We start from the raw sequence: 10,852 nt of genomic DNA, 5'->3' as shown, positions 1-10,852 counted from the left end.
CTTCACCATGGGTCACTCCAGTAAGCCAGATGGGCACCCCATTTGACTCCCTGTTCACATCACTCACACAGTCAGACCAGCTTTCCTCCCTGATTTGACTCAGTGTCCCATTTTTAAGTATCAAACCTCTGCATTGTCGAATTAATTTAATCATGGTGCTGCAACATCTGGAGTTGATGCCTCTGCAGGCAGCAAATCCTGGGCGTTGATACCCTTGCAGTCCAAACACATGGAAGTTTTGGCTCTTACTGCTTGAGCCCTCAGCTCCTGCTGGGTATCTGAGTATCTCTCACCTGGCTGTGACCTGTGCCACAGGTCCCTGTCCCCTTTGCTGTGCCTGCTCACAGCCCCTTGTCTCAGGTCCTGCCACCCAGAGCTCCATCTGCAGTTCCACTGTAGCTGTACCCCAAGCTATCTGCAACGAATGTGCTCCTCAAGAGTAGACAACAAAACTAAATTAGAATTTATGAAAAAAGACACCTCCCTTGCCATTCTGACCAATGCTGATTATTTTGCCTTTTATCTATTTTCTTCACTTTGTAGGACATTCCAGAACAGCTCATTCTTTCATAGTTTCCATCTTTCCCATCACAACTTTCTGTGTTAAGGTCTTATCTGACAATGAATGCATGGTTTTCAAAATTCTTTTTTGAATGCAGTCATGTTTCTCACAGCAGGGGCTACAAATACTGCACAGCCTGAAAAATGTGTAAGAAGACAGGGTGTATTGGATTCATATTCCTGTGGATGTCACAGTACTCCAGGTAATGTGTCTATATTATAATTTAAGACAGACCACCCAGTTTTCCTAAAGACAAGCAGAGTTCCCTTTAGTTAAATAAGAAGGGTTCTTTTGCTTTAGAAAATTAAATTTAGTGTTGGCTTTCACTTAAAGAAACAGTTGTTCAATTGAGCTTAAAATTATTTGAGATTGGATTTAATGCTTTCAATATCAGGCTATTCACTTTCATTGAAGTTCAAATCTGAACAGTATTTTCCCCCTTTACTTAAAATTCAATTAAAAATTTGTAAAACAGTGTGACTTAGAAGATCACAACTTCACCATGATTTCAACACCTACACTTTCTAACATCTCTCCTGTATACATATATTTACATTGCAGAGAGGTGAATGCATCCTAACAAGCTCATGCAACCATATGGAAAAAAAACCCAAGTATTTTTTGCTTAGCACCAAAAATTTTGTGGGGGATCTGAAACACCAAAAATAGGAAAAACTATTGCAGAAGATAATGTGGGAATACCTGGAAAGGCATTGCTTTAATATTTATGCAATATTAAGAATTCTATTCCTCATGAGACTATCTGAACAAGGTTTAAATCCCATGATAAAATGGGATTATATGGGAAATCTTAACTCTGTCAAAGTTAAGACAACTTTGACAGAAGAGAGGGGGTATTTGGGTTACAAGTGTGTTTGTGTTTACAAAATAAGTTACAAAATGTGGAGTCTGTGTGTAAAGCATGATTATAGTTTAATTTTTTTAAAAGCATATTTCCATTTTTTCCTATTGTAGATTACTTTGCCCATTCAGTAAATACTAATGTTATCCTTGTCCCAAGCCAACAACTAAGTACCATGCAGACACTCATCCACCTCCCCCCAGACCCCAAGTGCAAATTAAAAATAAAGTAAAAAAACATGTGTTAAGACATGAACAGTTTAAAAACTGAGAAACCACAAAACCAGGATTTGATTTAAATGTTTAATCAGGCACTCTTTCTAACTATTGAAATAAGAAAGAAATAAGACTTTGCAATTTCTTTTTCAGGCTCTGAAACTCATGTTTTTTAACAGTACACATTCTAAATTAACTTTTTGCAATAGTTTTGTCTACAGAGCAAAAGCTATCCATCTAATTTATTACTTGCCTCTTCTACAACAGTTTCTGCTCTGGAAACTAATTTAAATTGTTCTCCCAATAAGAGAGTTGAGAATGTGCCACAGCTTATTTTCACACATGCACTTTCACATATATGCACTTATGTGTGTGGTACATGATACAAAGTGATGAAAAGAATGACACAAATTTAGCCCTGTAAATATCTCAATTACATTATAAGAATCTTGGTCTCTTTAGAGCATGAAAAATTGCTCAAAACCACTTTAGTATCATATGTTAAACAGATTATATAATGCTTATCTAGCTTATTTGTGCTCACTACTTCACACAAAAGCATACTAAATACTGTGTACAATTATAAATTCTCTTAAAAGTGTAATTTAATGATGTAACTGTATGCTTTTTCTATTATTAACCATAAGTATTTATAGTAAGTCTTTGTGGACAGAAAAGTTCAATAGAATACCCTTCAACATTTTATTACAGCAATTAATTAGAGAATAGATGAGGAAAGGTGACAGCCATAAGACATCTTTAGAGAGACAAAGCCACAGCATCAAACAGTGGTGAAATTTGAATGAATGCCATGAATGCCAGCCATGATGCCCCTGAAAAGCCATAAAACAGACATACTGATGTCTGCATTGCATCAATGAAGACCACAAATGCTCTACACACCAAGTGTGAGATCATGTTTTTAAAATCAATCAAAGCACAATAAAGCTCAAAAGAAGCAGGGAAAGCAAGACGGGGAGGGTGATGTTGTTGTTTATATTGACATTAATCTGTACCAGGAAAGGAATAACTTTGATTACTCTCTGTTTGCTGAAGTGGTAGAAAAAATTAGAAAGTTTATCCAGACTTCATTATATGTCTGGAAAAACTGAAAGAAGCCAGATGCTGTACTGGTTTGCACACATTAAAAAAACACCAAAATTTGAAGCGGCATTTTTTACAGTCTCTGGGACACTACCTGAGGTCTTGAAGGACTATATCCATGCCTTCAACATTTTCACAGTCTTCAGAAAAAGTCTTTCCCTCAGAGTTCTTAAATACCATGATAACTAATGGATTCTGTGCATCTGGCGTATTCCAAATGGTTGTCCAGTACAAGTTTTTCCTCATCTGATTTTAAATCTCAAAATCTTAGTGGATATTATCTAAATTAATCATCTACCTACCATATCACCTCTCTCTAAGATTTCTACCCTGTGACAGAATGAAAGATCCTTAAAGGAGTCTCCTTTTTATACAGCACCCAGATAAAAGGCCCAACTTGCAGTCACATTATTTCACCCTCAGAAGGAACAAGATCCAGGTCTGCTTTGAGACTTTGAGATAACGTAACTATCTAACAGATGTTACTGTTTTATGTGACTTTTCATGTGAAGAACCCTAATACCTTGTATGACCATTCTTCCCTTGAGAGTGAGGTGACAAGACTCAGATACTGCCTTTGCATGTACTCAGCTTTACCAACAATTTCGACTGATATGTGCTGTCTCTGTGCTCATGGAGAACTGCAATGGAGCTGATACCCACACTGGACCTGCAGAGGATGCCATGCCAGAGCAGGTGAAGATGCCATGAAGGAACCTCTAGTCTGTGGAGAGTCCATCAGCAGCATGTTCTTGTGAGGAGCAGTGGTCCATGGAGAGAGTGAACAGAGGAGTGGGTTTTCTGGTGGGAAAGCACAAAGGGTTGTTGAATATCACTTTTAAATTGTGCAGCTAAGAATTTGTTACTTTGAGAAAATTCAGCTGCCATTGCTCAGAGAACACTACTGAGCTTGGGTTTTTACCCAAACTGTTTGACAAAAACAACAGATTCAGCTGCTGAACTGCCCTTTCTTGGTCAGTACTAGCAAAACTGAGGTATTTATATATTTTTAACTATGACTAATATTGTATACAGTCACTTAATTTTACATACAATCTTTTAATTCTTCCTAATTTCTTCAATACTTTGACTGCTATGATGACAATAAATCCTGACCAAAAGTTAATTGCCTCACATATCACTGCCTTATCTCATACATACCCTAAATTAAGTCTCTGAAGATTCCACATGTGAAGTTATTCTTTCTAGTAAATTACAGGAACATTTATTTTTAAAGATATTTTCCACACAAGAGAACTGCATTTAGCAAATGCATGTATCTTTTAGTATTAGGATGTATCAATCAATCCTCATTTTCTAAAAACCTTACATGGTACTACTGAAAATGAGCTCCAAAAACTCTCATGCATCAGCCATCAATATCTAGAACACTTGCTAACAAAAAGATCCAAATTCCATGCAAAAGAAAGGATCTTAGAAAAAATGTCTACTCTGCCAGTAGAGATGTAGACTGAAATCCACTGATCTGTTCTTCTAATCATAGTTACTCTGCACCAATACAGTGACTCTGAGAGCAAAGTGCACAAGACCTTTCTTGTACTAACACCATGTCAGCTTTATCTAAGTTCTGGAAAAACAAGATCTGATACTTTTTCCTGTGAATATGAACACATTCACTGCTTCAGAACAAATACACAAGATCTAGTGCTTTCCAGTACTAATGCACCATACATGCAGCCTGTCTTCAAGCAGTAAATTTCTATATTAAAGTATACGTAAGCAGAAGTGTCAGCACATTCCTTTCCTGGGCTGGAAAAATTTGAGTGGCTCCTAAGTGTGTTCTGCCAACCATAACATAATTACTTTTCATAAGTTAATGGCCCAATTTTTAATTTAGGAACAAACACTTCTCAAAGAGTTATCACAACAGAAGTAAATAACTAGGCTAAAAAAATAACTTGCCACAGAAAGTAAGTGATATAAAACAATTGACCTTAAAGACTTAAAGAAATGCATACAGAAGTTTAAAGGAATATTTTTTAGACTACATTCAATTTAATTATTATGACATTTCTTCTTAGTTCTACTTTAAAACACAGAATACCGTTCAGAAAGGATGTCAGATTTAGTAGCATTCATAAACAGTTGGTTCCTTTGCTCTTTTCTAGTAGATTTCTGCCAGCAGAACACTGACTACCACAGAGACATCTGAATATGTCCCTTGAAAAATAACTACTGAATCCCCAAAAGTTTTATTACCTCATAATCAGTTAAAATGACTCTAAATGTCTTTGATGGGAAAGTCAAAAGCTTGCCAGAAAATGGGGAGTAGCAGTGGCATCATGTTATATTTGCTTCACGACTCATTTAATCTTTTGTTTTGTCAGAAACTACATATTGATTTTGGGATTCCTGCAACATTTTTTAAAAAAGAGCTGGAATGCAGCTAATGATTTCCAGCATCATCTCCCCCTGTATATTCTTCTTTATATTACATTTTAAACCATTTTGAGTCAGAAATTGTTTGGCTTTCAGGAGCCCTTGCTCAGAAAATTGCTGAACACCAAACCTTGAAATAAGGCACACAAACTTCTGTGTGCTAACAGAAATATTTGTGCAATAGAATTGACCTGTTAAAATACAATTAAACTAAAGTTGTCTGCAAGTGTCCTCTGACTTTAGGACCACTGGCATGTAATAGCTAAAGTGCATAGCATCAAAACTCTCCAAGCTTTCAGTGCAGAGGGACTATGCGCAAACATGCTGGAATGGGTCCTAGATTATGCTAACTTTTGAAGACTAGCCTCAAAGTACCTGGAAGAATGCTAACTAGTAAAGTGAAACACATGCCATTCCAGAAGTTTAAAAGTATAAGCACATGATTTTTGATAACTGCAGAAGTTCTCTGCCATTGTTCTCTTTGAGAGGATTGATGTCACTGTAAAGAAGAGACTCAAATGTTCTTCTCTACAACAAGTTTCTCCTAAGTGCCCAGAAAAAACATAACGAAAGACTGAGAATATCCATTGATGTTAAATTGAAACACAAGGGTGGAAGGAGCATTTATATTGGATTAACCAAGTTGGTTTAGTTCTGATTATTATTCAGCATGTTAAAAGTAGATTCTGTCTTTATCATAACTGGCAGCGTAGGAGTTGCTGTTGTTGTTGCTGTTGTTGTTCTTGTTATTATCATTTTGAGATAGAAGAGATGGCGATTAGGTTTTAAATGTTTTCATTTCTACACATATGTATTTTGCAATAAAAACCCACATCTGTAAGTAAAAAAAAATCTCATCCAGCACAGTGAGACTCAAAGGGAAAGAAGAAAGTGAAACCTAATGTCATCAACTAAACAGTTTATGACTGTTTAACACTGAGAGAAGTGCCATAATTTAGTAATCACTATGCTAACAGGGTACAATGAATGCTGCTGTGTAATGTTTACGTGGAGAGATGTGTCAAGTGATTACCTCTGTAATACATAGTATCTGATCTAAGCTTCTCAAAATCTGTATTAAATAAGGAAACAGCCACTCTAATTCTAAAATATGAGAAAAAACATCCTTTCCAGGATGAATGAGGATGCCAGTGGGCCTAGAAACTCTTTGGTTAAAACAACAAGCAGTGCAGCATCTCCCCATCCCCAGAAAACAGAAATCCACCAACATGTAATGGAGAAAGAAAGCTTCATAGACAGCAGCAAAACTCAGAAACAGTGTCACCTAACTATCAGCCAGAACAAGAAATGAAGGAGCCAATCACAGATTTGATTTATGGACCTTGCTTCAGTGTTCCACTCTGACTGAAACCTGAGAAATGCTGTGTTAAGTGCCTTCAGAAAAATAATAGTTGGAGCAGCATCTCAGAAATCAGTATAGGAAGTAGCAGAAGTACTTTCAGCTTAGAGCTATCTTACAAACAAACAAATGAACATGGATAAATGGTACTTTTGAAATAACTCATATCATGTATTCTCAGTGTAAACTCCCCATCAGCATGTTTACAAGGTTTTAGTGGAATTCTTTTGCTCAGTACTGAATCTCTGTACTACTGTGCTTTGGAAGATACTTCTATAGATCAACTGTTGTCACAGCAGTAATTTCAATGCAATTAAAAATAGTTCAGGTTATGTTACAGAAGGAACTACATACCTTTAGCACAGGTTTCATACCTAACTTTCAAGTCCTCTAGCTTAAAGTAAAATCCGTAGCATTGTATTATCAGTGTCCTCTAGAGTACCTAGGACATCAAGTGTCCCAAAATTAAATTCAAAATTGGAAACACTTCTTCTAGGGTGCCAAAACAATCATGTTAATACATTGAAAATAATACATCTAAATAACTATCACATAAGAAAATGTGGAGGCCAAGATTCCTAGATCTCAGATTTTCCAATTTCAGCATGTCTTCATCCACTACAAGCAAGCTGTTTTAAAAGAAGGTGCCTATCTCTGTTATTCAACAAACTCTAAAAATCCTGTAGACACTGACATATTTTCAAATATTTTAGTGGTTGTGAAACTTCTGGGAACTTTAAATACCAGAGTTTCTCATTAGAAGAGAGAAACCTTATTATATGATAATCAAATTACAGAGGCTATACACACGGAGGCATCACCACTACTATTTATTCTTCTGGCTAGCTTTTGAAACATATGCCTTGTTATAAGCATAATGTTTGAGGAGTTGGATTTTGACAGCTACACACATTCTACAGACCAAAATGTTTAATCCCACATTTGCCACCTCAAAGAAGAATTTCCCTTGGCTAGATGGGGACATCCTCCAATGAAATGAAAAGCCAAAAGCAGTAAGCTGTTATTTTAAGACATAGTTATAGGTGTTTATAATTTTCTGCTGTCTTCGCTTTGTTACTGGAAAATTTGCACCTTTGTGGCACATACAAATATGTAAACAGACAGTTAACTGCAACTGGAAATTATCTGCCTCAAGAGTATAAAAATTATTTTGTACTTACATGAATATATTTACCCACTTAAGTAGTCACTTTATGTCTTTATTTTTCAGTTAGTTTAAATAACTATATACACCAATTCATAGGTTTGCTTTCAGTGTTTTTCCACTGTAAATCTCAAACTTCTGCACTTAGGTCCAATTACTTATTTGTAAATTACATAATACTGCAGCTGAAAAATTAGGATACATCAGACAGAAGACACACATTCAGAGCCTGAATGGAGAACAAACCTCAGGCTTCACTCTTAACTAACAGAAAAGAATCTACAGAAGTAGAAAATAGACAATAAATACACAGAAGGTGAAATTAAATTAACTGATTGCTGTTATTAAAATCAGAGCTTTAAACAACTGTACAGAATATCTATTTATAATGAATCCTTCAAGCTTAGTAACAAAGCAGAAGTAAAAATAAAAACCAAGACATCATCTATTATGAGATACTGCTATGCATGATCAAGTACCACCTCCCTTGGAATATGTGCAATGTAGATTGGAATTGATGTAGACTCACCTCTTGTTTTTGCAAACTGTTTGTCTAGTGTAGAGTAACTGTAGCTAATTAGTTTGAATTCAGTCTCACTGGGTAAATCATTCCATTCACCACAAATCTTCTTGTTAGACGCAACAAATAGGATTATGTCTGCAATATCCATGACACGTGGACTCAAACCAGCCAAGCTAAATTATGACAGTGAAAGCCAGAGCAATTTTGAAGTGTAAAATTTGAAAGAATGCACTAGGAAACACACAGCATAATCTAAAAGGCAAACTGACAAAAACATACTCATCTGTTGAAAGAATAATTTGATATGCAGCAAAATGCCAGTTGTATTGCCATCAAGGCATAGATGCATACCATCTGAGCAGGTGAAAATGTGTCTGTAAGGAGAATGACAACCACCCTGCAATCCTCAAACATTCTCTCTCATTGCAACTCTTTCATACACAATAAAAACAGTCTAAAATACATGTTTGGGTAAATTTAAAGTAATTTCCACTAGAACTGAAAAATATTCATTATTGCTTCAACTTGTATTTCAAAGCAGTTTTAGAAACAGTCACAAAAGCCACATGGATAACAATACTGCAGTGGTTGACAAATCACAGATGAAAGCCTAATGGCAGCATGGAATACAATGTACTTACATTAAAGAGGTCCTATTTACTGAAAGAAACATTGTTATGAATTATTTTCTTGCTTGTTTGCTTTCTTCTTTTCTGTCGCGGTTGCAGCAAGCTTGTAGCCGCCAAATAAATCTGGTCATATCAGACCTTCAACCTTGGCCAGCCTAGAGGTAAAACAGCTCCTCAAATGAGGCAGGGATAGCTTGGATTCAAACCTACACAAAGACTTCACCAATTGCATTCCATCCTAAGCAGCAGAGATCACACTGCTCAGGAAGCTGGGCTGTGTGGGAATCAGACCAATCAGCAGTTTACACTGGGGTGTGTCAAACCCCCTACATAAACTAAATTTGAACAATAAATCTTGCTGCTGTCACATGAAGCTCTGAAGTGTGTGTGTTGTCCCTGTCTCCAACCACTGAACCACAAAACATGTGCCCCCCCCAAATAATATTTCCCTTCCCTCTCCACAATGCAGATGGAAAAATAAGTAGGACAAATTTGTACTAGGAGCAGGAAGTTGCTAAAAAGATTGAAGCTTGTCTACATGAATGCAGAGAGCTTATAATCTATATAGTTAGTATCTGCTATACCTATTGTTATTGCCTTTTCTCGTTTTAACGTTTCTTATTTTATTGGATCCCCCTTGGTTTGGATTTATATTTTGTGTTTTTTTCAGGCTAGTAGTCCATGCCATTGGGTTAAAGAACTGTGATATCATTGAAATACAGAAAAGAAAATGTGTGGCAAATTAAATAGAGACAATTGTGTGATAGCCTGTCGTGTAGTAAAATGAAATTAAATCCATTTTCACTTGTGCCTAGATAATCTGAACTTCAATACACTTTATTATGAAGACACCTCCTTATGATCCTGTAAGATAAGGGCAATACCAGGCATACTGTAGCAGTGCATAGAGAGAATTTGGGAAAATATTTAGACTAAAGCTTAGAAGGCCTAAACAGCAAATAATGTCATTTAAATGAATTCCAGACAATTTTTCTGTTGTCAGAGAAAAATAAAATCACTTACAAAATCTTAGACTGCACCAACACTTCTGTTGTCAGTTCAATTCACAGTTGACAGTTGTGACTAAACTAAACAATAAATGAAAAAGAAAAATTTGCTAAAGTTTGTGAGAACAGAGAATTAACATTTAGTACATTTAGGATCTTTGGCAATATAAGGGGCACATTTCTAACACTGTCCATCTAAAATATACTGGACTTTTATGAATGCGGTTTCTCAGGACAGATGCTATTAATTATTTTTGTCAAGAGAAATAAGAAAAGAACCCTTACCTTTCTTCTAAGTATCTGGTCTTTGATCAGTTCCATTATTTAAATATATGGAAAAGAAATTATGATAACATCTCTACTTCCAATAACTATTTCATGTGAAAGACTAATCATGCTGTCAAGTTTAAAATGAAATTGGAGTTTACTGCGGAATGCTGTTGCTCTTGAGCAAGATGAACGGAATCCATTTCAAGAAAGAGAATTATATATTAAAACATTATGCCTCATACTGTTAATACATTGTAGCAATTACAAGCATCTGTCTAATCTGTCTGCCTATTTTAGATCATGCTTTTCTGCAATGACGTCAGGCTGTCCTGTAGCTAGAAACATGACTGTTTTATAAAAATAAGGAAAAATAAACCTTTTAGTCCTTTTTCACGTATTTTTTTTTGTTATCATATTGCAAAAGCTCCAATACCTTCTTGGTGATTTCTCATGGGCAGATCCTCACAGCACTGACTTCTTTTTCTTCATAGCACAGCCAACAAACTCCAATGCTCTCACTTTCCATCCATCCATTACCTCCCCCAGCTAACCCACTCTTTTGTAGCACTTGTCTTCTTACTAGACACAGTTGTGGCCTATTAAGGGCAGAGCTGCTCCTAATCTTTGGTGATTAGTGCAGCTGCAACTCCTCAGGGGTGAGATTGCCTTCTGCACTATTCTCTTACATTCTACCCCCTCACATTTTTCACTGTAGAAAGGAAAAGCTATCACCAAAACAAGGCATTTGAGAATGT

General features: G+C 36.0%; 1 long non-coding RNA gene across 3 annotated transcripts; it reads right to left on the bottom strand.

Moving 5' to 3' along the window:
• Window positions 1–1,801: 1,801 nt before the first annotated feature.
• LOC135459847 (uncharacterized) lies at window positions 1,802–10,626 on the bottom strand. 3 transcript variants are annotated; one of them, XR_010443108.1, is made up of 5 exons: window positions 10,531–10,626; window positions 9,844–9,908; window positions 8,833–8,975; window positions 8,198–8,364; window positions 1,802–3,544 (listed from the first exon to the last, which is right to left on the bottom strand). It is a non-coding gene; the product is annotated as an uncharacterized LOC135459847 (long non-coding RNA). The 3 variants fall into 3 exon arrangements; XR_010443109.1 differs by lacking the exon at window positions 8,198–8,364; XR_010443107.1 differs by lacking the exons at window positions 8,198–8,364; window positions 8,833–8,975.
• Between the last annotated feature and the right edge of the window lie 226 nt (window positions 10,627–10,852).

This window comes from Zonotrichia leucophrys, chromosome Z (assembly GCF_028769735.1).
Source record: "Zonotrichia leucophrys gambelii isolate GWCS_2022_RI chromosome Z, RI_Zleu_2.0, whole genome shotgun sequence".
In the NCBI taxonomy this organism is placed as follows: domain Eukaryota; kingdom Metazoa; phylum Chordata; class Aves; order Passeriformes; family Passerellidae; genus Zonotrichia; species Zonotrichia leucophrys.
Note: the sequence above shows the minus strand (reverse complement) of the source record. Positions and strands in the feature narration are given on the sequence as shown.